This window comes from Choloepus didactylus, chromosome 13, assembly GCF_015220235.1.
Source record: "Choloepus didactylus isolate mChoDid1 chromosome 13, mChoDid1.pri, whole genome shotgun sequence".
NCBI lineage: Eukaryota > Metazoa > Chordata > Mammalia > Pilosa > Megalonychidae > Choloepus > Choloepus didactylus.
Window position 1 is genome coordinate 31482853 of NC_051319.1, and position 25312 is coordinate 31508164.

General features: G+C 34.0%; 1 long non-coding RNA gene across 1 annotated transcript in view; it reads right to left on the minus strand.

Moving 5' to 3' along the window:
• The window catches only part of LOC119507564, a 45210-nt gene that overhangs the window by 13466 nt on the left and 6432 nt on the right, over positions 1–25312 (minus strand). The window contains exons 4-5 of the long non-coding RNA XR_005211306.1: positions 6509–6629; positions 5417–5501 (exon numbers count right to left, since the gene is read on the minus strand). This is a non-coding gene — a long non-coding RNA (uncharacterized LOC119507564). The remainder of the gene's footprint in view (positions 1–5416; positions 5502–6508; positions 6630–25312) is intronic.

Consider the following 25312-nt stretch of genomic DNA (forward strand, 5'->3'; position numbering starts at 1 on the left):
AAATAGCAAGAGAAATTGCTAAATATATAGAGATGAATGAAAATGAGAACACAACATACCAAAACCTATGGGATGCAGCAAAAGTGGTACTGAGGGGGAAATTTATAGCACTAAACACGTATATTAAAAAGGAGGAAAAAGCCAAAATCAAAGAACTAATGGATCAACTGAAGAAGCTAGAAAATGAACAGCAAACCAATCCTAAACCAAGTAGAAGAAAAGAAATAACGAGGATTAAAGCAGAAATAAATGACATAGAGAACAAAAAAAAAACAATATAGAGGATAAACAACACCAAAAGTTGGTTCTTTGAAAAGATCAACAAGATTGACAAGCCCCTAGCTAGACTGACAAAATCAAAAAGAGAGAAGACCCATATAAACAAAATAATGAATGAGAAAGGTGACATTACTGCAGATCCCGAAGAAATTAAAAAAATTATAAGACGATACTATGAACAACTGTATGCCAACAAACTGGATAATGTAGAGGAAATGGACAATTTCCTGGAAACATATGAACAACCTAGACTGACCAGAGAAGAAACAGAAGACCTCAACCAACCAATCATAAGCAAAGAGATCCAATCAGTCATCAAAAAGCTTCCCACAAATAAATGCCAGGGCCAGATGGCTTCACAGGGGAATTCTACCAAACTTTCCAAAAAGAACTGACACCAATCTTACTTAAACTCTTTCAAAACATCAAAGAAAATGGAACACTACCTAACTTATTTTATGAAGCTAACATCAATCTAATACCAAAACCAGGCAAAGATGCTACAAAAAAGGAAAGCTACTGGCCAATCTCCCTAATGAATATAGATGCAAAAATTCTCAACAAAATACTTGCAAATCAAATCCAAAGACACAACTAAAAAATCATACACCATGACCAAGTGGGGTTCATTCCAGGCATGCAAGGATGATTCAGCATAAGAAAATCAATCAATATATTACAACACATTAACAAATCAAAAGGGAAAAACCAAATGATCATCTCAATAGATGCTGAAAAAAGCATTTGACAAAATTCAACATTCCTTTTTGATAAAAACAGTTCAAAAGGTAGGAATTGAAGGAAACTTCCTCAATATGATAAAGAGCATGTATGAAAAACCCACAGCCAGCATAGTACTCAATGGTGAGAGACTGAACGCCTTCCCTCTAAGAAGATCAGGAATGAGACAAGGATGCCCGCTATCACCACTGTTATTCAACATTGTGCTGGAAGTGCTAGCCAGGGCAATCTGGCAAGACAAAGAAATAAAAGGCCTCCAGGTTAGAAAGGAGTAAGTAAAACTGTCATTGTTTGCAGATGATATGATCTTATATCTGGAAAACCCTGAGAAATCGATGATACAGCTACTAGAGCTAATGAACAAGTTTAGCAAAGTAGCGGGATACAAGATTAATGCACATAAGTCAGTAATGTTTCTATATGCTAGAAATGAACAAACTGAAGAGACACTCAAGAAAAAGATATCTTTTTCAATAGCAACTAAAAAAATCAAGTACCTAGGAATAAACTTAACCAAAGATGTAAAAGACCTTTACAAAGAAAACTACATAACTTTTCTAAAAGAAATAGAAGGGGACCTTAAAAGATGGAAAAATATTCCATGTTCATGGATAGGAAGGCTAAATGTCACTGTGCCAGTTTGAATATATTGTGTCCCCCAAATGCCATTATCTTTGATGTAAGCTTGTGTGGGCAGACATTATCAGTGTTGATTAGATTGTAATTCTTTGAGTGTTTCTTTGCAATGTGCCCCACTCAACTGTGGGTGATAACTCTGATTGGATATTTTCCATGGAGGTGCTGGCCGCCCATTGGGTGGGTCTGAATTAAATTACTGGTGCACTATATAAGATCAGACAGAAGGAGCTAGCTTGCTACAGTGCAGCTGTGAGTGATGTTTTGAAGAGGAGCTACAGCCAAGAGGGACACTTGAAGAAAGCACAGGAGCTACAGATGAGAGACAGCTGTTGAAAGCAGACTTTTGCTCCGGAGAAGCTGAGAGAGGACAAATACCCCAAGTGCAACTAAGAGTGATGTTTTTGAGGAACTGCAGCCTAGAGAGAAACGTCCTGGGAGAAAGCCATTTTGAAACCAGAACTTTGGAACAGATGCCAGCCACGTGGCTTCCCAGCTAACAGAGGTTTTCCAGACACCACTGGCCATCCTCCAGTGAAGGTACCCGATTACCGATGTGTTACCTTGGACATTTTATGGCCTTAAGACTGTAACTGTGTAACCAAATATACCCCTTTTTATAAAAGCCAATCCATCTCTGGTGTTTTGCATTCCAGCAACATTAGCGAACTAGAACAGTCATTAAGATGTCAATTCTACCCAAACTCATCTACAGATTCAATGCAATCCCAATCAAAATTCCAACAACCTACTTTGCAGACTAGGAAAAGCTAGCAATCAAATTTATTTGGAAAGGGAAGATGCCTCAAATTGCTAAAGACACTCTAAAAAAGAAAAATGAAGTGGGAGGACTTACACTCCCTCACTTTGAAGCTTATTATAAAGCCACAGTAGTCAAAACAGCATGGTACTGGCACAAAGATAAACATATTGATCAATGGAATTTAATTGAGAATTCGGAGATAGACTCCCAGATCTATGGCTGATTGATCTTTGATAAGGCCCCCAAAGTCACTGAACTGGGTCATAACAGTCTTTTCAACAAATGGGGCTGGGAGAGTTGGATATCCATATCCAAAAGAATGAAAGAGGACCCCTACCTCACACCCTACACAAAAATTAACTCAAAATGGACCAAAGATCTCAATATAAAAGAAAGTACCATAAAACTCCTAGAAGATAATGTAGGGAAACATCTTCAAGACCTTGTATTAGGCGGCCACTTCCTAGACTTTACACCCAAAGCACAAGCAACAAAAGAAAAAAGAGATAAATGGGAACTCCTCAAGCTTAGAAGTTTCTGTACCTCAAAGGAATTTGTCAAAAAGGTAAAGAGGCAGCCAACTCAATGGGAAAACATTTTTGGAAACTATGTATCTGACAAAAGACTGATATCTTGCGTATATAAAGAAATCCTACAACTCAGTGACAATAGTACAGACAGCCCAATTATAAAATGGGCAAAAGATATGAAAAGACAGTTCTCTGAAGAGGAAACACAAATGGCCAAGAAACACATGAAAAAATGTCAGCTTCACTAGCTATTAGAGAGATGCAAATTAAGACCACAATGAGATACCATCTCACACCAATTAGAATGGCTGCCATTAAACAAACAGGAAACTACAAATGCTGGAGGGGATGTGGAGAAATTGGAACTCTTATTCATTGTTGGTGGGACTGTTTAATGGTTCAACCACTCTGGAAGTCAGTCCGGCACTTCCTTATAAAACTAGGTATAGAGTTACCCTTCAATCCAGCGATTGCACTTCTCGGTATATACCCAGAAGATCTGAAAGCAGTGACATGAACAGATATCTCCAAGCCAATGTTCATAGCAGCATTATTCACAATTGCCAAGAGATGGAAACAACCCAAATGTCCTTCAACAGATGAGTGGATAAATAAAATGTGGTATACACACACTATGGAATGCTATGCGGCAGTAGGAAGGAATGATGTCGTGAAACATATGACAGCATGGATGAACCCTGAAGACATAATACTGAGCAAAATAAGCCAGGCACAAAGAGAGAAATATTATATGCTACCACTAATGTGAACTTTGAAAAATGTAAAACAAAAGGTTTGTAATGTAGAAAGTAGGGGAACTAGCAATAGAGAGGAATTAAGGAAGGGGGAAAGATAATCCAATAAGAACAGATAGGCTAACGCAGGTAAATTTAACATTCTGGGAATGCCCAGGAATGACTATGGTCTGTTAATTTCTGATGGGTATAGTAGGAACAAGTTCACAGAAATGTTGCTGTATTAGGTTACTTTCTTGGGGTAGAGTAGGAACATGTTGGAAGTAAAGTAATCTTAGCTTAGTTGTCTTTTTCTTACTCCCTTATTATGGTCTGTTTGAAATGTTCTTTTATTGCATGTTTTTTTTTAAATATTTTTTATTTTTTTTATTTTTTTATACAGTTGATTTAAAAAAAAGTGTTAATTAAAAAAAAAAGGAAAAAATATGCAGAGCCCCTTTGAGGAGCTGGTGGAGAATGCAGGGGTATTGGCCTGCCCCACCTTGATGGTTGCTAATGTGCCCACAGACATAAGGGACTGGTGGTTTCATGGGTTGAGCCCTCTACCACAGGACTTGCCCTTAGGAAGACTGTTGCTGCCAAGGAGAGGGTAGGCCTCCCTATAACTGTGCCTCCTGAATGCCTCTTTGTTGCTCAGATGTGGCCTTCTCTCTCTAGCTAAGCCAGCTTGGAGGGTGAAGTCACTGCCCTCCCCCACTACGTGGGGTCAGACACCCAGGGGAGTGAATCTCCCTGGCAACGTGGAATATGACTCCCGGGGAGGAATGCAGACCCGGCATCATGGGATGCAGAACATCTTCTTGACCAAAAGGGGGAAATGAAAGGAAATGAAATAAGCTTCAGTGGCAGAGAGATTCCAAAGGGAGCCGAGAGGTCACTCTGGTGGGCACTCTTATGCACAATATAGACAACCCGTTTTAGGTTCTAATGAATTGGGGTAGCTGGCGGTAGATACCTGAAACTATCAAACTACAACCCAGAACCCATGAATCTTGAAGACGATTGTATAGAAACGTAGCTTATGAGGGATGACAATGGGATTGGGAAAGCCATAAGGACCACACTCCCCTTTGTCTAGTTTATGGATAGATAAGTAGAAAAATGGGGGAAGGAAACAAACAAACAACAAAGGCACCCAGTGTTCTTTTTTACTTTCATTGCTCTTTTTCACTTTAATTATTATTCTTGTCATTTTTGTGTGTGTGGTAATGAAGGTGTCAGGGATTGATTTTGGTGATGAAGGCACAACTATGTAATGGTACTGTGAACAATTAAATGTACAACTGTTTTGTATGACTGCATGGTATGTGAATACATCTCAATAAAATGAATATTTAAAAAAGAAACAACAACAACACTGAGAACACAATCTTCAGAATATATATACTATACCATTTATATAAAGTTTAAGAACATGCAATAACAGCACTGTCCAACAGATCTTTCTGCAATGGTGGAAATGTTCTATATCGGCACTATCCAATACAGTAGCCTCTAACCATACGTGGGCTCTGTGCACTTGAAATGTGGCTAATATTCCTGAGGAAATAAATTTATTTTTTAATTAATTTAAAATTAAATTAAAATAGCCACATGTGGCTAGTGGTTACTATTGGATAGAGCAGGTATATATAATTTATGAATACAAAATACATGGAAACATAAAAACAGGAAGGAAAAATACATTTCAATTTGGGAAAGAGAGTTGTTACCTCTGGGGAAGAAGTAGAGGAGAATTGGGCTGGAATAGGATATGAAGGGATTCAACAGTCTCTGTGACCTTTCACTTCTTTATAACTACAAAAAGATACAAAGCAAATATGTTAAAACACTAATATTTTTTAAAGTCAGTTACTCTCTAGGTTTTTATTTTAACTGTTTGAAATATTTTCCAATTTAATTTTTTTAATATTTCCTAACGTAAATGTTTCATTTTAGTTTCTTTGAAATATTTCCTAGTTTAAATGTTTAAATAACTTTTTGAAAATAAACAGTATTTAAATCTATATCATACCTGCAGATAAACCCAGGGGGTTAACTGTCATATTTACAGTCTCAATACATACAAGTCTGAGAAAAGCAGAAAGCAAAGCAAAAAATAAGACACATTCATGATTTTTACAGTTAATTTTCAAAGGTCCAACAAAGATACTTCGAAAACATGTTAATTTACTTTTATTCTAAATGCAACTATCAAAAATATATTAAATAAAATATTTAAAAGAGCACTGAACCAAGGGTCAGAGCAGTTTATACTACTTGTACCAATTTATACTAATTTTCTGTACTCTAGTCACCTCAGTCTCCTCATTTGTTTGGGCTGAACTTTTAACTGATTTCATTTCTTCTTTCAAATATATGCTTAATAAGTTATTTAGAATGATCATTCCTTTACATCAAAGTGTTAAAAATCTACACATCTGAAATCGAAATTCTCTTCCCTCACTCTGGCTACCCATAGAATAGAAAGAGAGACAGGAGTAAATCCATGATCAGCTAGTCAATGATCTGTGGCTCTCTAAGAACTTTAATATTAACCTTATTTTACAAAAATGGAAGCTTTCTCACTAGGTTGTTGTAACTTTTAATGGATCTTATGTTCAAAATATAAAATCCTCAAGCGATTTCCTTGTGGGTATTCCAAGACCCTCGCAAGAAAATGTGATCATGAACTGCACCTTTGCTCACATGAATGTTTTTAACCCTCAAAAATCTAAAACTTATACATAGTTCCAATATATATTATGGTTCATTTCATAAAAATATTGAAAATCATAATAAGAAAGGCAAATACATCTACTTACATGTATGACATTAGCAGACATGTTGATTCATTCAACTCCCTGTGTTATCACACATTCAAAGAATGTGGAGAAATTGGGTCTCTCTGTGCTATTCATCCACACAACTTTTAGTTACATCACTCTGTGTGCAGCAGGAAGGACCAGATCAGTTTGGCTGTTTATGATATGTTCTGAACTTCTTAATAATGACTGGCCTGCATGACTGTTATTAAATGGTGAGGTTTGAGGATTAAGCTATTTGTTGATAGTGGTACAAATGGCAGGAAATGACAGTAATTATCTATCTCCTTTTAACTTACTTTGTGGCAAAATTGAGACATCCCTGACCTCTATCACCTTTTATAAAATATATAGAACTAAGTTAACAAATGCCTCCTGTGATTAATTATCCTCCCCCCTTGACTGGAGGGGAAGGGGCAATTCTACTTACTGAACATAAGTTGTTTTTAGCATAGGGGAAAATCCTAGCTTGTAAAGTACAAGGATTGAGAATTAGGGAACAAAATGCCCCCTACCCAAAAGGGAAAAAGGCATTTAATGTTCCATTAATCCTAATTACTGAAGGTGACCCTCATGGAGGCCACATAAACCAGGAGTTGATAGATAAAATTACGGTACATTTGAGTATAGAACTACAATGCAGTTTGAAACACTCAACTTTTTTTCATGTTTGATTATATATTCAAGTCAGCATAACACTGCTGGATGTTAAATGCAGGGCTACTTTTAAAGGAACACTTTTTTTTTTTTTTTAAGTCCAAAGAATGAGAGGGAAAAGAGAGAAAAAAAAATATTTTCAGTTTGGTATTTCTGGTAATACCTAGTACTGAATATTCCATATCAAATACTAACATGAAATAAATTGTTACTCTTCTTTCCTAAATCTAAATTGAAAATAGCCAAATAAAAGGGGGAAAAATGAGTGCAAGCTACACTATTTCGATAAGTAAAATATACAACCCAAAAGCATACATTTTTCTTCCCCCTGCTTCCAACTCACTAAAGGATCTTTACCTCCAGCACCCATTTAAAAAATGAAATGCATTCAGAGAGCCCTGTGAGCGATGAAGTGAGGTGGGCCATAGTATGCCAGTTTTCTCTGCACACTGAGGAAAGGCTGATAGTGTACAAACTTTGCCATTATTTATAAATTACTTGCAGCTTCAGTAATTAATAAGAACTTAAATATTATTAAAATATCTCATTTATTACACTTAACCAAGAGAAATAAATATTTTTGTTAGGGCAATTCTTGCTAACTCATCGAATTAAATGCTTGGGGAAACAGATGTATTATTATCTAACAATATAACCAGGAATCAGATACGCTAAACAATTAATTTTAAAGAACTTTAAAGCTTAGATTTAGATTCTATTTATTAAAAAAAAAAAAAACAATGAAGACAGGAATATGTAGTTATTTTATAGAAGTAAAAATCTTTTTGAAATTTTTAAAAATTTCCTATAAGCACTGCAATTCAAAGAACAGTATAAACAGTTCATGTTAAAAAAGCAAAATTGACTAAAGTGAAATTAATGGTTTCCCTTTACAAGTTCAATTTCAAACAAAAGTAAAAACATCAATGAAAAAAATAATATAAATATTGAATGTTTCCGTTAATATCTTAGGAAAACTTTTGGTCAGCCTCATAGTTCCCAAAGTCATATTTCCCTACTTTTCAAGGACAAAAATACACCGTATATAAGAAAGTAAGATGTGTAAAGGATAGTAATTTAGCATATGGATTTATTTCACCTATTCCAAGCATATAAAATAAAATTATGAGTTTTTTATTTAATGTTCCAGTTTTTACATTTAACATTACTTCTATAATCTTGTGGCACATAATTTTTTATTACTTCAAAACTGCTTAAGTTCACTTAGTCAATGGAAAATTACTCCATCCATAATTTTATTATAATTTTCTAAAAAACCCAAAATCTTACCAATAGAACTCTGTGATATACAAGATACATGTAATAATGTTATTATTGATTACTAAGGGTAGTTTCTCACTTCGTTTTGTCAAACATGTAGCTATTATTTTTTCTATTCTCCCAAGTGATGCATGTTCTCCAAAGACCTCATACCTTTCTTTGGTATTTATAACTTTCAATTTTAAATTATTTGATTAGTGTCTATCTCCCCCACTAGACTATAGGTTCCACAAGAGCAGGAACCATGTGTCTCTTCACTCCTGTTTTATCCTCAGCATCTAGCATAGTGTCTGGTTAAGGGTGGATGATCAGTTAAAATGTGTTAATCAACAAATGATATTAACAAACGTCTTTGTTGTCATTTCCTCTACTTTTAGAAAATTTCACCTGTCCGCTATATTTAAATTGGGCCTTACTAAACAGGCAATTGAATAACACCAGAACACCTTCTTCAAAGTCTGACTGTACAGCCAAGAAAGAAAAGACATAAATGTATACCATTTTTCTCTCTTTATGGTTAAATTTAAGGTAATAAACTGGAAACAGAGTGCATCCCTAGCAATAGCTATATCCAATGAAGATGTCAAGGATCTGTTGTAAAGACATAAGAACAAAAACCAAAAATCATGTAAACAATAAACTGAGGACTAAATTTTCATACTTAAAGTGGTCAAGTATTGGAGTAAGGACAATTAACTTGTACCTGGCACTTATAACTTAGGCAGAAAGCAAGCTAGTTTTCTCCTGAAAAGTAAATATCTTACCATGCCTACTGAATTAGTTTTCTATACCCAAACACAACATACATACATACTACACATATATACACCACACACATACACACATATTTTCATATGCAGTACACATATAAACAAGGTCACAAAGTAACCTCTATTTCTAGAGTTGAAATAATTTGTATATACAAGAGCACACAGGATATGAAATCTGGGCCCTATATTTAACCTCTCCCTAATCCTCTACTGACAAGAGACAAAGCAATTGACTTTTCTAGAGTATTCCCACCCTAATTAATAATGATTATGATTGGTGTCTGTGATGCTTAAGTTTATGTGTCAGCTTGGCTAGAGTCATGCTATCCAGTTGTTTGGTCAAGCAAGCCTGATCGTTACAGTGAGGGCGTTTCAGGGATTTAAATCATTAGTCAGTTGATTGTATGTACAGCTGATTATATCTACAATCAACAAAGAAGACTGCCTTCAGCAATGAAAGAAGTCTCATCCAATCAGCTGAAGGCCTTAAAAGAAGAAGTGATAATTTCAGCAGTCAGAATGGAGGATTTTTATCTCTACTTTAGCCAGCCAGCTTTTCACAGGGAATTCATCAAAACTTTCATCAGAGTTCCCAACTTGCGGCCTGCCCTAGGGAATTCAGACTTGCCAATCTCCATGGTTGCATGAGCCAATTCCTTTAATAAATCTTATAATATTTACTTACATATATACATACATACATACACACATATGTGTGTGTGTGTGTATATCCTGTCAATTCCGTTTTTCTGGAGAACCTTAACAGAGTAGCTCTCATATTAATGTTAATAAAGAGAAATAATAGTAAATAATTACATTTGTACTTTTTAAAAATTCCTTCTCATTCCAAAGGAAATATTTTGGGTGCTACATTTAACAGCACTTTACAATTTACTAGGCATTTTCACATAAATTCTCATTTAAACTACCCAGCAACCCTGGGAGTTATATGAGTAACTACTATTAGTCCTATTTTACAAATGAGGACACTAAGAGCAGAGAAATTACATAAACTGTCAAAGACACAAAGTCATAAGTAGAAAAGCCAGGACTGTAACCCAAATGTTCTGACACTTCTTTACACTGTAACACAAACAATAACATCAAGTCAGATTTATGTGAATTGTATAGCACCAATACCAAGTATTAACCAGCAGTACACATCTGTGGAGTTTAGAAACTAGGGCAAAAAATCTGAGTACTTCACATCACCAAAAAAAAAATCTCATTATTTTATTTAGAAGTCTTACATTTCTTTCACTGTGCAGTGCACAGTCAATAATAGATTCACTAGACTAGTACCTACTTACCTAACTGAAAAGAAACCTTGTAGCAGATTCACTGAATTACACAGTTAATACAAACCATTGAGTAGTTTTGTTTAAGGAAGTACATAATGGGGATATTTTCCTGAACCCCTCACTGATAGAATGCAATCTTTTTAATTAATCCATGCTATCATTTAATAAATACTTTTCACAAAGTATATTTACTCTGTTTTATTCTTCCTCCTCTCTAAAACTCTAGAAGTTTTTAAACAGTCATGGTTAGGGTTCTAAAATGGAATAAGTAATTGCTTGATACCTTCTTGCTAACTCTTTAAAGTGCTGTGCAGCTGCTGATGTGTTTCTGCTGGCACTGCAGAGTGGAGCCTTGGGAATACAAAATCTGATTTCAGAAAAACCAGAGCTTAGTTCAAAGAAAAGAGCAACTCTCTCCAGCTGATAAGACTTTTCCTGAAAGAAAACAACTGCCAAGTAAGAAATGCACTGGTTACTGGTATCTCCTGTTATTCCTCTACAATCCTCAAAACTGTTTTTCATTTATTTGATTATATACTTCCATTTCCATGTTTTTTCCTGTGGTTTACTGTTTTGTTAGTTTGTTGTAGGTTTCAGATTATTTTCCCATTATTACAAAGTTCAATGTATTAGGTATTTAAGACAAAAAGTTACCTATATAATTGCAGAGTATCTAAAGATTTCATCAGAAAGAGAAACAAATATAAGAAATATGAAGCAGGAGGTACTTTCCTTCCTGATTTTAGGATGTTACTGGCAATAATTAGGAAGCATTATTTGTCATAACTAAGCTAATTCATATTCTTCATTTCAGAAGAGAAGAATGAAATTAAAAAAAAAAAAAAATGGTTTCCAAGACTTTTATCCCTTATTCCAGGAAGGGCCAGGTTAAGGCAGGAAGAAGGAGACTGTGGGTGACCTAAGACATACATTTTTTTGTGGTTTACAAACTAGAATAAGTTTCAACTAGGGTGAAAAGAAAAGAAACATTCATTATCTGGAATTTTTGCATTTTCCCATAGATGATTTCATTCAGTCTTCCTGATAACCCTCTAAGGCATAACACCTCCATTTTACAGATGAGAAAACAGATATTCAAAAAGACTAACATTTTCCAAAGATCATATAATTTCAGAAGTGGGATATGAGCCAAGATTTTCTAATTACAAGACAATGTATTTGTCTTCATCTGTTACTTCCATTTCTTTATATTTAAAATGGGGAAACTTAAACCTATGTGACATGGTTACTCATTTATTCCTCAAATATTTAGTAAGTATCAAATACATGACAGACAACATTAAATGATATGCATGGTGAAGGTACTTTGGACACCGTATTTTGAAAAAACAGACACCAATGTAGGGTGGTAGCAGTAAAGAAACTGGTCTGGGTTTAAAGGGATTCTTTTCAAAGTTGATCATTTTCCTCAGAGTTGATTATGCTCCTTGAGATCCCTACAATATACATATGAGTGAAAATGAATCATAATGTTCAGGCTGGCACAAAAATCTAGCAGAGTTTTAAAGTTTTTTAATTAAACAGAAAAAGCACAACTATTAAGTGGCCTGTTTCTCAGAGGTTAGGATCTAAGTCAGTACACAAGAAAAAAGCATATATGGTCAAAATCTCTTAGAATGGCACACTGAAGACGAACATACTTTCTCTCATAGCCATTATCTTTCTCTTTAATTGAATACCAGATGAATTAGTTGGCTTGCATTTCATATTGTATGAAAAAAAAAAAAAATGCATCTCTTTAAACCTGGGATCCACACTCAGTCTGACACACATAAAGGAACTGAGGCTGACTGAGCAACAACAGATTCACATCTCACATTCACCCCAGGGCACATACTCATTAAGTGGAATATTTTAATTTCTCTGCCTTTCTTTTTGGCCAAACTTGTATATAGCAATTTAAGTAAAGGACATGGTATGGCTCTATTGCATAAGTCATTAAAATAGAAAACACGAAGACAAAAAGCCACACTAATATTCACATGTGTAGAAATTAAGACGTACTCAAAAAACTGTGCCCACAACTACATGAGGCTGGGAGAACCCTTAATTTCTATTTCTACACTATACATTTTTGGTAATAACTTACTTGTTAGTCTATATATCATCCCCATTAAAGGACATGAAAATATACATAAGTGTATATTAAAATCTCCAAAGGAAGAACCTCTAAAGCAATTCTTTATTTAGACATGCACGTTAGAGCCCCACACCTGTTGCTATGCCCAGTAATTCTTAACGCTTAACATAAAGGAAAGTATTCAACTTGAATCCAAGATGTGTGTGACCTTTTATAGGAAAGCATTCTTCAGTAACTGCTACTACAAGTACTGTTAAATATAACACTTAAAATACAATATAATGTGCTTGAAATTTTAGACTAAAGTAACATTTAAGAAGTCTAAACTAAGAAAAAGAATTTCTAGAATATTACTCATCTATAATGATTCAGTACAAACTGACATTTCTCCTAACAGAGGTTTTCAAAGATCCACTCTATTTAGGGAAAAACGAAGTGAGTATTACTGTGTCTAAAGTCTCACTGTTAAGAATCAGGAATTTTAAGAGACAAATTTACCATTCTCTTATAGTAACGTATAGAGCTACTAAATTTCATGTAATTCATGTAATTCAAAAAGAAAAATGTGGCTCAACCTATTTAAAAACAGAACCTAATACATACATATTATAGTGTTCCTGTGCTCAAAACTAAAGATTGTTTAAAATTTTAGTTTTTAACATTCAAGTTTAATTGTTTACTTTTGCATCTTTTAAGCTTGGAAATAGACACCATTTGAACAGGCTGATAACTCCACAGTTCCATCTTCACATGATAAAGCCCCAGTATCTAAAGGAAAGTTCCTAGACGAGTAGACTAATCACCATAATTTTAATAAAATCAAACAAAATATTAATTTTATTGTATTAGTATTCCCCCTTTTATTCAACAGGAAGAAATATACATGTTCTCATTAAATGAAGAAAGCTTTAATCTAAATTAGAATGTATGTAATATAGGACCAGACTGTCATCCTATAAATTCTAAGAAAATTCTCAAGAGTAGCACAGCCAGTTCTTAAGTGGATTTGAACCCTTTGTGACAGAGACTCCAATAGTTCCAAATAAGTTCCCGTCTTCCATCAAAAACAAATTGTTTAAATGACCAAGAGGTAGATGACAGACATAGCTAAAACACCAAAATAATATAGTACTTCCCTTTCATGACAATATAAAAATAATAAAGCTTCTACATATCCCTAGTCAAAAAATAAAGCTGTGATTTTTATATTTCTTTGACTAAAATAAGAATGTAAAATATAAAACTGAACATTTGGTAATGTTGCAAAACTTCATCAATAAACAAATGAAATGATACTTAAAAACGTTTTACATTTTGCATCCTCTAAACACTCATTCAAAAAGAACAAGTCATAGTATGAATTTACAATGTTCTATACTGTATTCCTGAATTTAAAGAGTGAGGAAATAAGTATTCATTTTCCAAATAATACAACTATTAGTAAAAATGAACAGCATGGTGAGCAATTTTTATTTTTGGCTTAGCACAACTCAAAACAGGATGTAAGTAATAAACAAGAAATACATAAATAAATATATAGTAAGTGTAGTCTTCTTAGACATATGTTGGTCAGCATGGATTAGTAATGTTAAATATTATTTATTTCTCACATAGTGTAAGAGAGTTGATAAACCTGTTTTTATTACTGCTAGAGAAATAAGGAAATAAAATTTCCTGAAGCAGTCCTATATTAAAAATATGGGGGGGGGGCACCAAAATTACTGGTAAATTGCTAAAAGGGGCCAATTGCTAACTAATGTATGCTAGAAGGAAGATAAAGGAGTCCAGAAGCTTCAAGTCTATTAGGACCTACTGCTAATACAATAAGACTTGGATTACAGAAATAGTGAAAAATTTGGCAATTATCTTAATTGAACCAAAGATTGGACCAAAAACATTAAAAATCCTCTTTTTTCTCTGTAATAGTTTTTCACTTGCAATTATCTACTTCTCTTCCCCTAGGGAGTCAAAGCTAATGTAAGCATAGGTGAATTATTTTATCACATGGTGCCTCATTTTCAATAACACAAATGAATTTTTATCATGGGGATGTTGTAGATTGAGGTCTCCTGGCTCCCAATTCAGAAGTGATACTACATTAAAACTCTAACCACTTTTATTCATGTAAATCTGTTAATATAAAAAAATTGCTATGCTGTAGGAGAAAAAGTAAAAAAGTTATTTTAACTATTTTGTACAAATACAACTTTTCACACTTAGCAAAAACAGTGGGTAACTACTGTAATAAGCTTTATAGTTTAAAAACTGCTTTCACATTAATTGACTCATTGTATCCTCACATTTTACAAATTAAACTGGTTCCAACATGTAAATGATTAGCCCAAAAAGAAATCACAGAAGTCATAACTGATAGACTCAAATTCAGATTTTAATACCTGTGCTTTTAATTTAGATTAGATGGCCTCCCTCTCACCTGCAATTTGGAAGTTTTAAAACGTTCTTTTTAATCATGCCTCCTTAGGGATTTCTGCACCTGGGAAGATGAATCTCTGATTCCACCATGCATCAGCTCACTCTTCTCCTTCAGGGTCCAGAGAGAGAGAGATTTCACTTCCCAGCCTCATGCCTAGTCTTAGCCTCTCAACAGAGGTGGCAGAAGCAGTAGCAGGCATGATGGTAGTAACTTCAGTACAAGTAAGACTGGCGAAGGGAAACATGTAAACAAGGGGATACAGGACCAGATGCCCTCTTAAAATGGATTCATGGTACATTTTATAACTCCGGGTCCTGACTTACATTCTCCCTAATATTTCATTCACTCAGAAAAATGAAAGAAATACCAAATTTGATAGCAAGTCAGATAGTCTGCAATCCTTGAAACTAGTCAAATGCATGATTGCTTGGAGCTGGGAGAAACCTTAAAGACTGAGTTCAAGCCTTCATTTTACATACAAAAAAACAGATTCAGAGAGACTCAGTGATTTGTACAAAGCCACATTTCTTATGTTTAAATTTTCAAAAAAAAAAAGAGTAAAATTTTTGAAGTTTTTCTTTGATAACTTTGCAAGAGAAAAATAAAGACCTGCCCAATTTTTTAAAAAATATATTCTTTGAAAGGTTTCCATTTTCTAATTCATCCAATACAGTATTGTCGGAAGCCAATAAAATAAGGAAAAAGGAACTTGGCACTATGCTGAATAAAAACAGAAGAGAAACCTGTTTATCAATATGTAAAATACCTCACACTACAGCAGCATTCATGACCTCAAGAAATTAAATTAAAGGAAAAATAATGGCGAATGACTTCCCAAACTATGGGGAAATTTTTTTCTTTTAGGGTTTCCTAAAGAAAGTAAAGACAATGGCGTCTTTGAATTAAGATATTCTCAGAACACTCTTTTTAAAAGACAAAATTGGTTTGTTACATTGTTCTGCAAGGAGAATAGAGATTAGATTTTGTGAAACATATTGGAAAGTCCCATCCTTCCCAGGCCTATCCTCAGATAGAATAATGAAAGACAAGCTCTAACTGGTTATGATCCAAACTACATGCTTTGGTTTCTATTAGGAAGTACACTAAATTTCTTAATGAAACATTTTTATTTTTCCATTTAGCTAAGTAATTTCTTTGTAATTGCTACCATCCCAAAGAAGTGTATTTAGCATTAAAATGGCCTATAATTCATACTTCATGTTTGGGGAGGGCTCTTTTGCCCTCTTTTCACTGTCCGTTTCTTCACCCTTTTAAACCTTAAGGGTTTCCAGTCTGTGAAATCTTTATTAACAAAGTATTTCAAATCCAGGGATGAAAATATACTAAAATTGACCAAGGTAAAAGTTGTAATGCCATAGTAGAGTACAAACAGGAAGGAGAAAACAAAATAATAAGGCAAACAAATATGATAGCCAAGGAACTGAAGAAGACTCTTTAAAGTCAAGCTCTTGTGTCAGAGAAGCTAAATCTAATATTAAATTTGCTTTTTTTAGGCTCCTGGAATGAATTCCTACTCTGAACAACAATTATAGCAATAAATCTAAAGGATGACAAGAAGTTTTGAGGAAGCCTAATTTTACCTTTTTTCTTCATAATACACACCAAATCTTAACACTCAACAGCATAGCTTATAATAGCAGATGAGCCATTAATGACAATATCTCACTGAGCTATTTAAAGACTGCCTCTTGGTGACTTGGTTGGAAGAGAGATATACTGTCTCTTAAAAAGCCCACAACTGCCCCCACGTTTTTCTGCCAATATTTTTCATCTTTATTTATTTTAAGATATTTACTTTTTCTAAAATGTACTTCGTACTCAATTTTGCAAGTATTTACCAAAATAAATTCAATTTTTGACCTCTGCTCCTAAGAAGTCATTCTAAATTTATTTTATGTAAAACATGAAATTACCTGGTTTCTTAATTCATATCCTTAGTTTTTATAAAATTCCTTGCATGTTTATAAGTTTCAGACACCAGGACATAGGAAAAAGAAAAAAGAGAGAGGATTTTTGTAATAGAACACTGCCTGAGGCAACTCTCAGTAGTCTATTGGCAGAAGGCCTGTGTGTTAACTATCTCCAAGACCTCCTTCTGAGAGGCAGCCAAAGGCTCCACAAAAGAACAGGCCCAAAATGACTTATTACCTTTCACCTCTGACCCTTCAGCCAGCTGCCTCATGCTTTGCGAACTTGAAATCTTGTGCTAGAATGCTTAGCCATCCTGTTTACAAACAGCCCATTTATTCCACAGGAACAACTTGGCAGGATATATCCAGGCCACCTGACCTTGGGTAGTCACAGAAACTGAGCTGCAGACTCTTCTTATAGTTAAGCCCAAACTGCAACATTCTGACTGGCTGAAATCAGTGCTGGATTGTGTAGCAATCATCAATCATTTAATTCACTTTTATGTTGCACACTTCACCAAAGTCTTAACACACAAAATGTGAAAGCAATCATACTTGAACTGTAAGTGTTATGTTATATCTTGCATGGAAGGGAGAAAAAGCATAAATTTTTAACCCAAATATTACAAGTTAATCTCAACTATTACGCAGTCCTACAGCTTGCTAAGTTTATCAGTTCACAACAAAAAACACCAACCTTTTTAGTTAGCTATTCATTGTTTTCAAAACTCCAGTTTTGGTTTTAGTCAGACTTTACCTTACACTAGGCACTTACCTGAAGAAATTACTCGATTGAACCCATTATCTCTATAACAATTTTGGTGACTCCTTTTAAATTAATTAAGCAATCCCCCAAAATAATGAGGGAGTACAAATGCAGCCAGTTTTTTTTAATATGAAAATTTATATTAAGAATGAATAAATTGGTGGATACTTTTCAAAGGATCCTTTATTTTTCAATGGCTTTATTTTTAGGATTTATTTTCTGAATTCCCTTACTGTACTCAAAATATAATTAAATTACCCAGACTACTATGGCCAATTGGTTTTTGCCAAGGGTTTCCACTCAAGGGGAAAGAATAGTCTAATAAATGATGCTGGGGAAACTGGATATCCAAATGCAAAAGAAAGTGTACCCATACCTCACATGATATACAAAAATTAACTCAAAATGAATCGAAGACCTACATATAAGAGCTAAAACTATAACACTCTTAGAGGAAAATGTAGGGAAATAGCTTCAGGACCTTATTTCAGGCAATACATTCTTGAACTTTACACCAAAAGCATGAGCAGCAAGGAAAAAAATAGATAAATTGGACTTTATGAAAATTTAAAACTTTCATGTATCTAAGGATATTATCAAGAAAGTAAAAAGAAAACTGACAGAAAGAGAGAAAATATTTGGAAACCATATATGAGGAAACAGTTTAATATCCAGAATATATAAAGAACTCCTACAGTTCAACAACCAAAAGACAAACAACCCAATTAAAAAATGGGCAAAGGACTTGAATAGACATTTCTCCAAAGAAGATATACAAATGGCTGATAATCACATGAAAAGATGTTCAACATCATTGGCCACTAGGGAAATGCAAATCAAATCCACAATGAGAAACCACCTCACACTCACAAGAATGGCTACTATTTTAAAAACAGAAAATAATAAGTACTGACTAGGATGCAAAGAAATAAGAGCCCTTGTACATTGTTGGTGGGAATGCAAAATGGTGCGGCTGCTGTGGTGCACCAAAAATAGTTTACTGGTTTCTCAAAAAGTTAAACACAGAGCTACCACATGACCCATCAATCCCACTTTTAGGCATATACCCAAAAGAATTAAAAGCAGGGACTTGAACAGATATTTGTACACCAATGTTCATAGCAGCATTTTTTACAATAGTCTAAAGGTGGAAGCAATCCAAATGTCAACCAACAGATGAATGGATAAACAAAATATGGTATATTCCTACAATGGAATATTACTCAACCTTAAAAAAGAATGAAGTTCTGAAATATGCCACTACACAAATGAACAGTGAAGACATCATGTTGACAGAAACACATCTGTTTTAGTTTTCTGCTGCTAAAACAAACACCATACAACAGGTTAATAACAGGAATTTATTGGCTCACGATTTCCAAGGCCAGAAGGCTTGATTACTCCTAGGGTCCATATCTTCTGGCTGGCTGGCAATCTCTGAAATTCCTAGATCTTTCTTCTCCTTTATCTTCCAGGTTCTGCTGACTTTCACCTTCTTGTTTCTCCTGTGGCTTCTCCCTCTGTGGCCTTCTCTATAAGGCCTCCAGTAATAAGATTAAGACCCATCCTGGTTTAGTTGGCCCACACCTTAAGTAAAGTAACCTCATCAAAAGGTCCTATTTACAGCGGGTTCACACCAACAGGAATGGATTAAGATTAAGAACATGTTTTTCTGGGGTACATAACTCCAAGCCACCACAAAGTCAGACATAAAGGGACAAATATTGTATGATTCTACTTATATTAAATAGCTAGAATAGGCAAACTCATAGAGACAGAAAGTAGATAACAGGATACCAGGGGCAGGGAGGGAGGGGAAATGGGGAGTTAATACATAATGGGTGTAGGACTTCTGTTTGGGGTGATGGGAAAGTTCTGGTAATGGATGATGGTGAGGTTAGCAAAACACTGTGAATATGATTAATCTCACTGAAGAGTATGCTTGGCAGTAGTTGAGATGGGAAATTTTATGTATATATACGTTTCCACAATTAAAAACAAAAAGAGCAACTAAATAGACAATGACAATTAAATGCTCAGAAGGACATTACTGAGACATGTGAAAATATCGGAATAAAGACTGTCGGCTTTATACCAATGTTCAATTTTTCATACTTGATAGCAATACTTAAGGGAGAAGGGAGGGGAGGAGAAGAGAGGAGAGGAGAACCTCAAAAACATTATGCTAAGTGAAAGAAGTCCAACACAAGAGACCACATAATTGTGTGGTTCCATTTACACAAAACTCCCAGGAAAATCTACAGAGACAGAAAATAGATTACTGGTTGTCTGGAGTGGAGGAAGGTGAGATCAGGATTAACAGTTACTTGACATGAGGGATCTTACTGGGGTGACTGAAATTTTCTAAAACTAATGATGATGGCCTCACAACTTGCTAAATTTACTTTTAAAAAATCACTGAATTCTATGCTTGAAATGAGTACATTATATGATATGTAAAATACGCCTCAATAAAGTTCTACATATCTATATATGGAGGCCAGACAATAACTGACATCACAAAAACAATAGTGAAAACCAGAAAACAGTGGAATGAGATCTTAAATATGATGACAAAAATAAATGTCAACCATGATTTTTATACCCAGTTAAAATATCTTTCAAGAGTAATCACAAAATAAATACCTTTTTGGAAAAGTAAAAAAAGAGTTAGTCACCAACAGGACTCACTAGAAGAAATGCTAAAGAATAAACTACACAGAGCAGGAATGAGTTCCTAGATACAAGACCTAAGATGCAAGAAAGAATCAACAGCAAAGAAAGAGACAAATATATGGCCATACATACATAAATACCAAATATAAAAAATAGTAATATAAATTTTCATGAGGTTAAAAAAAAATACGACACAACAACAATTAGTCAAGAGAGGGGATAAATGGGGTTAAAGTGTTCTAAAGTCTTTATATTAACCAGAAGGATGTTCAAGGTATTATTTAACTTTAGACTTCGATAATTATGTTTGTCATAATTTCTAAAGTAAGTAAGCACTAAAAGAATAGAAATAGAGTGTGTAACTCCTAAACTTTTAGAGCGAAAATGGAATAATAAATAACCAATCCAAAGAAAGCAAAAAGGGAGGGAAAAAAATGAAAAGTCATGTCAAACAGAAAGCACAAAGATGGCAGATTTAAAGTCAATCACATCAGTTATTACATTAAATGTAAATAAATTTAAACCCTACTAACAGTCAACTATATGTCTGAGAGAAGGTATAATAATTCAATCCATTCATTCACTAACATCATACTATGTGGAATGCACTGTTTTCGGTGCTTGGACACGTCAATGAACAAAACAAGGCAATGAAACTACAGATTAGTAATAAATGAATGTTTTTTATTCATTTTTTTCTAACTATAATTCATACCTCCCTTCTTTAAAAGAGTGTGTGATTTATAATTTAAAACATATTTCTATAACAGGTTAATTAAAAATAAAAATAAAGATATAAGTGAGAGCTCAGTAATTAAATGAACAAATGCAAGAAGTGATTATACTAGGAACCAGAGATCAGGCATTTACAAAAAGTAAGTATTAATTTTAACTATGAGCTTAGAGGCAGCCAATGTAAAAAGGGAAATGACACATTATAGTCATTTGATAAAAACTGCATATTCATTAGATGACACTGAAAGTCCTATATTTATAGCCCTAAATTATAATAAAAACTGACATGGATCTTTATATGTATATGCATAATTACACAGGTCATGGCATTGTATAATTTAACCCTGGGATAGAAACATATCTCAAAACAGCCAAGTTTACATTAGATGCCATTAGAGTCCCCAGGAACAGAAGTTCTGCCATTTTGTGGCCAAACCGTATAGTATAGATGGCTTCCTTAAGCCTCGGCAGTCAGAGAAGAGAGAAACTAGAGGTTCTTAAATGCTTTGGCCAGGAAGTGATACATATCATTTCTTCTCATAGTCCATTGACAAGAATTAATAACATGACTCCCCCACCCCAACCCCCTTAAAAATGTAGAGGAGTACATGGTTATTTGGTGAGCAGTATCTCTGTAACTGTTCTCATCTATTACTGCTTCTCTCACAGAAAATGACTTAATGTTTTGGAAAACTCACCAAAAAGAAACATCCACTATTATTAGGGCCAACTTCATTTCAATATATGCTAAAGTTCTATAAAAGAATAAAAGGGAGTAGGTAGGCATAAATCCATAGTTTTGCCCATTAGACAAGCTGCTTTTTCTCTTCTCCCTCTCTCACACTTTTGCCCCCACTCTTTTCTTTAAACTTGAGCCATTTGTGGACCAAGCCTAGATATACTATACCACCTTTCCTAGCACAAACTTAACCTTTTGTCCTTTTGCTGATAGTCCCATTAATTTGCCTTAACCTAACTTGCTAAAAGTTTTACTCTACTCACTGAATTTACAAAAGAACTCACATTGCGGTTACAACTCAGGAGAGAAAGTCAGTCAAGGGAGCTCACCTGTAGTCCCCAAAGGAGTGGAAACTTCATTCACAGAAGTCTGGGAATCTGTCTGCATGCAGACAAGAGGTTGTCTCAAGAGATCAATTAGCCTAGCCAAGTTTTATTTAAAGACAAGCTGAGTGAGGTAGGAAAAAAAGACCATATACTTCAGATTCAGAAGGAACTGAGTAAATTCCAGCTCCATCACTTACTGATTGTGTAATAATGGGCAAACTCTGAATGTGTTTCCTCATTGCTAAAATGGAACTATGATTGGAAGAACTAGAGAGAAGACTGCTAAAGTATCTAGCATTTAAGTTTTTAAAAGGTGTTTTTATTATTACTGTGACAATGGAATGATAAACATAAGGGCAATGTAAGCTGATACAGGAAGACAGGAGTTTCTACTTAAAAATTAAAGGGCATGGTGCTTTAAGAACATTGAGTTCCACAGAATCAACGAACTCAAATATGAAAATATTCCAAAACTGTTCTCAGAAATCTCTAAAGAATTCTATCAAAATAATAATTTATTTATTTAAAGAGAAAGTTGATGATTCTATACATTGAGAATATCATAAAATTTATGAGAACAATCACATAAAGCAAGCCAAAGGGAAATCAGACTTTTACTGATGGGTTTGTCTTTGAGTAACAACCACTTTTTGCCTCTTTCTTAGGTATTAACACTAATTAGTGAACTCACGAGAGCAGGGTCCACAGATGGTTTTGCATGCCATTCTTTTCCAGTACTGGCACAGAGCACTTAATTATTATTAACAAAAAATTGAAAAACTGGCTATTATCTCTGGAACTGATAGTTTTCATTTTCAAGGAAATTAACTAGTATGTTCCATGGTGATAATTTGATAGTTTGACAAATATTTTTTACTTTTGACAAATATTTTTTAAAATATAACAAAACTGAGTGATGTTATTTGAGGCTTAAAAGTACTAAGTAGACAAAAAAAATAAAAAGCACCAAATGCTATTATATGTTGCTTTAGACTCTTAGTTTTAACTAAAATGATATGCCTTTTTATGTTCTTCTTTGATCTCACTCCCAAATTACTGATTCCAAACAGCACCTATCACTTTTAACATCCATGTCCCTTGAATCTTTTTGCATAATAATGTAGATTTCTCAGAATTGAAACCAAATATTGAATCCAATTAAAAGACTAAAAGAAATACTTATTTTAAAGATTATCCATAATATCAATAGCAAAGATTAAAATCATATAGAATGCAATTACAATATATTAGTGTTCATGTAATAAAGAGTAAAATATCATATATGTGTACTCTATCTATGAAACGGTAGTTCCAACTTTTAGTATATTCCTAAACAAGAGAAATAAAGAGCTCTTCAGATCCAGGCTAACGAAGCATTTAAACAGAAATATTCAAAAGGACTATAAATATTAATTGAACCCACCAGGTGCTATTTTAAAACCCACTCTATCATCAATATAGAAAATGTCAGTTTTAACCTACAAAACTAGAATAGAAATACCAATGTAATGCTGATATTAAGAGATGCAATAAATATTTATGTAATATGAGGCATTTGGACCATGTAACAAAATTCAAAGTGTATGGTTTTGTACATTTAATGGGAAAAGGTAGAGAGAGTGCATGGCAAGGGTTATAGTGTAAATTGTGGAACACAAGTCTTTGGCAGATTTTATTTATGCAGGACAGCCTGTCACCTTTGTCCACTTATCTAGAAAGGCAAATACCAGAAATTTCTTCTTGAATATTTTCCTTCAAATTTCCCAAAAGCTTTAGATACTTCTTTCCCTCTCACATTAGATTGTTCTAATGCTAAATTATTCAGTGGAAGCAATTAAGCATCAGGCTATACTTCGCAAAACAGAGACAATTTAGCATTCCATTTTATTTAATCAACATAAACCACCGACCATAATAATTCAGTCAATTTCTGTGGTCTAAAAAATACTTTTTGTCTCTTTCCCCCAGACCTCTTTTATTCCGTAGTCTCTTCTAGCCAGTTCACAGCAACAAAAGTCCAATTTACCATATATTACCTCAATATGCCTAAAGAAGTACAACACTTCCAGATTCCAAGTGTACAGATATGTCATACAGGTAAGAAGCACCGAGCCAAGATGGCAATGTTTTATGGCCCCAGTTTAGCTTGTGCTCATTTCACAAGAACCTACCAGTTATACGCTTTGTCTATAACTAAGAAATTGTTTCGGCTCTCCATTTCTAATTCCTTAATTTCAGTTCTACCAAGTGGCTTATATTGTTAAAAACATCTTTGGAGGACTAATCTTTTAGTCATAATTTGTAAACAAATGTAATAATTGATTTTACTTATATATTTATGATTCACATCCTAATCAAGAATAAAATTTAACTCCATAAAAAGTGTTTAAAAACAATCTGAACTACTAAGCACATAATTAATTGTTAGAAGATTAAAAATTAAATTCCAAGGTGCCCAGAGTATAAATTCAAGAACTTTAGACAATTTTAAAGAGGATAAACACTAAGATAAAAAACATATAAATGTGTTATATAATTCTGTGTAATTTTACACTACTAATTTTACATTACTATTCTACATAGTAGCATAAATCAATACAGTGGAGATTTGAAAGAATTTGTAAAATATATCTTTTTAAAGACATGAAACAGCAATAAAACAATTTTTAGTTCTAATATAAATAAGTCATATTTCATGAAGGAAAAGAAAGCAATAAGTGAAGATGCTCTGGAATTCTGAGGTACTAATTACTTTGCTTGTACATAGGGGGAAAGTATGGTAGTCCAATCCTGTGGTCCTTATATACGCGAAGCTTCCATTAACTTTGATGAATTTTACCTCCATAGGGACATCAGAATTGCTTTCTCATGTGTAACAGTAACACTGTTAAACAGTTTGGGTCCTACATTCCCATGCATGAGAATTTTCAGCAAAGGGGGCTTGCTTTTACTGAGGCAATGACTGAATTTTGTACAGGATTCCCAAATTTTTAATATATCACATTAAAGAGCACCCATTTTATTTTCAATTACCTCGGTGGATGGGATTAAAGAAAACGCTTTTGTACTAAAGGAATTTTCTGCCAC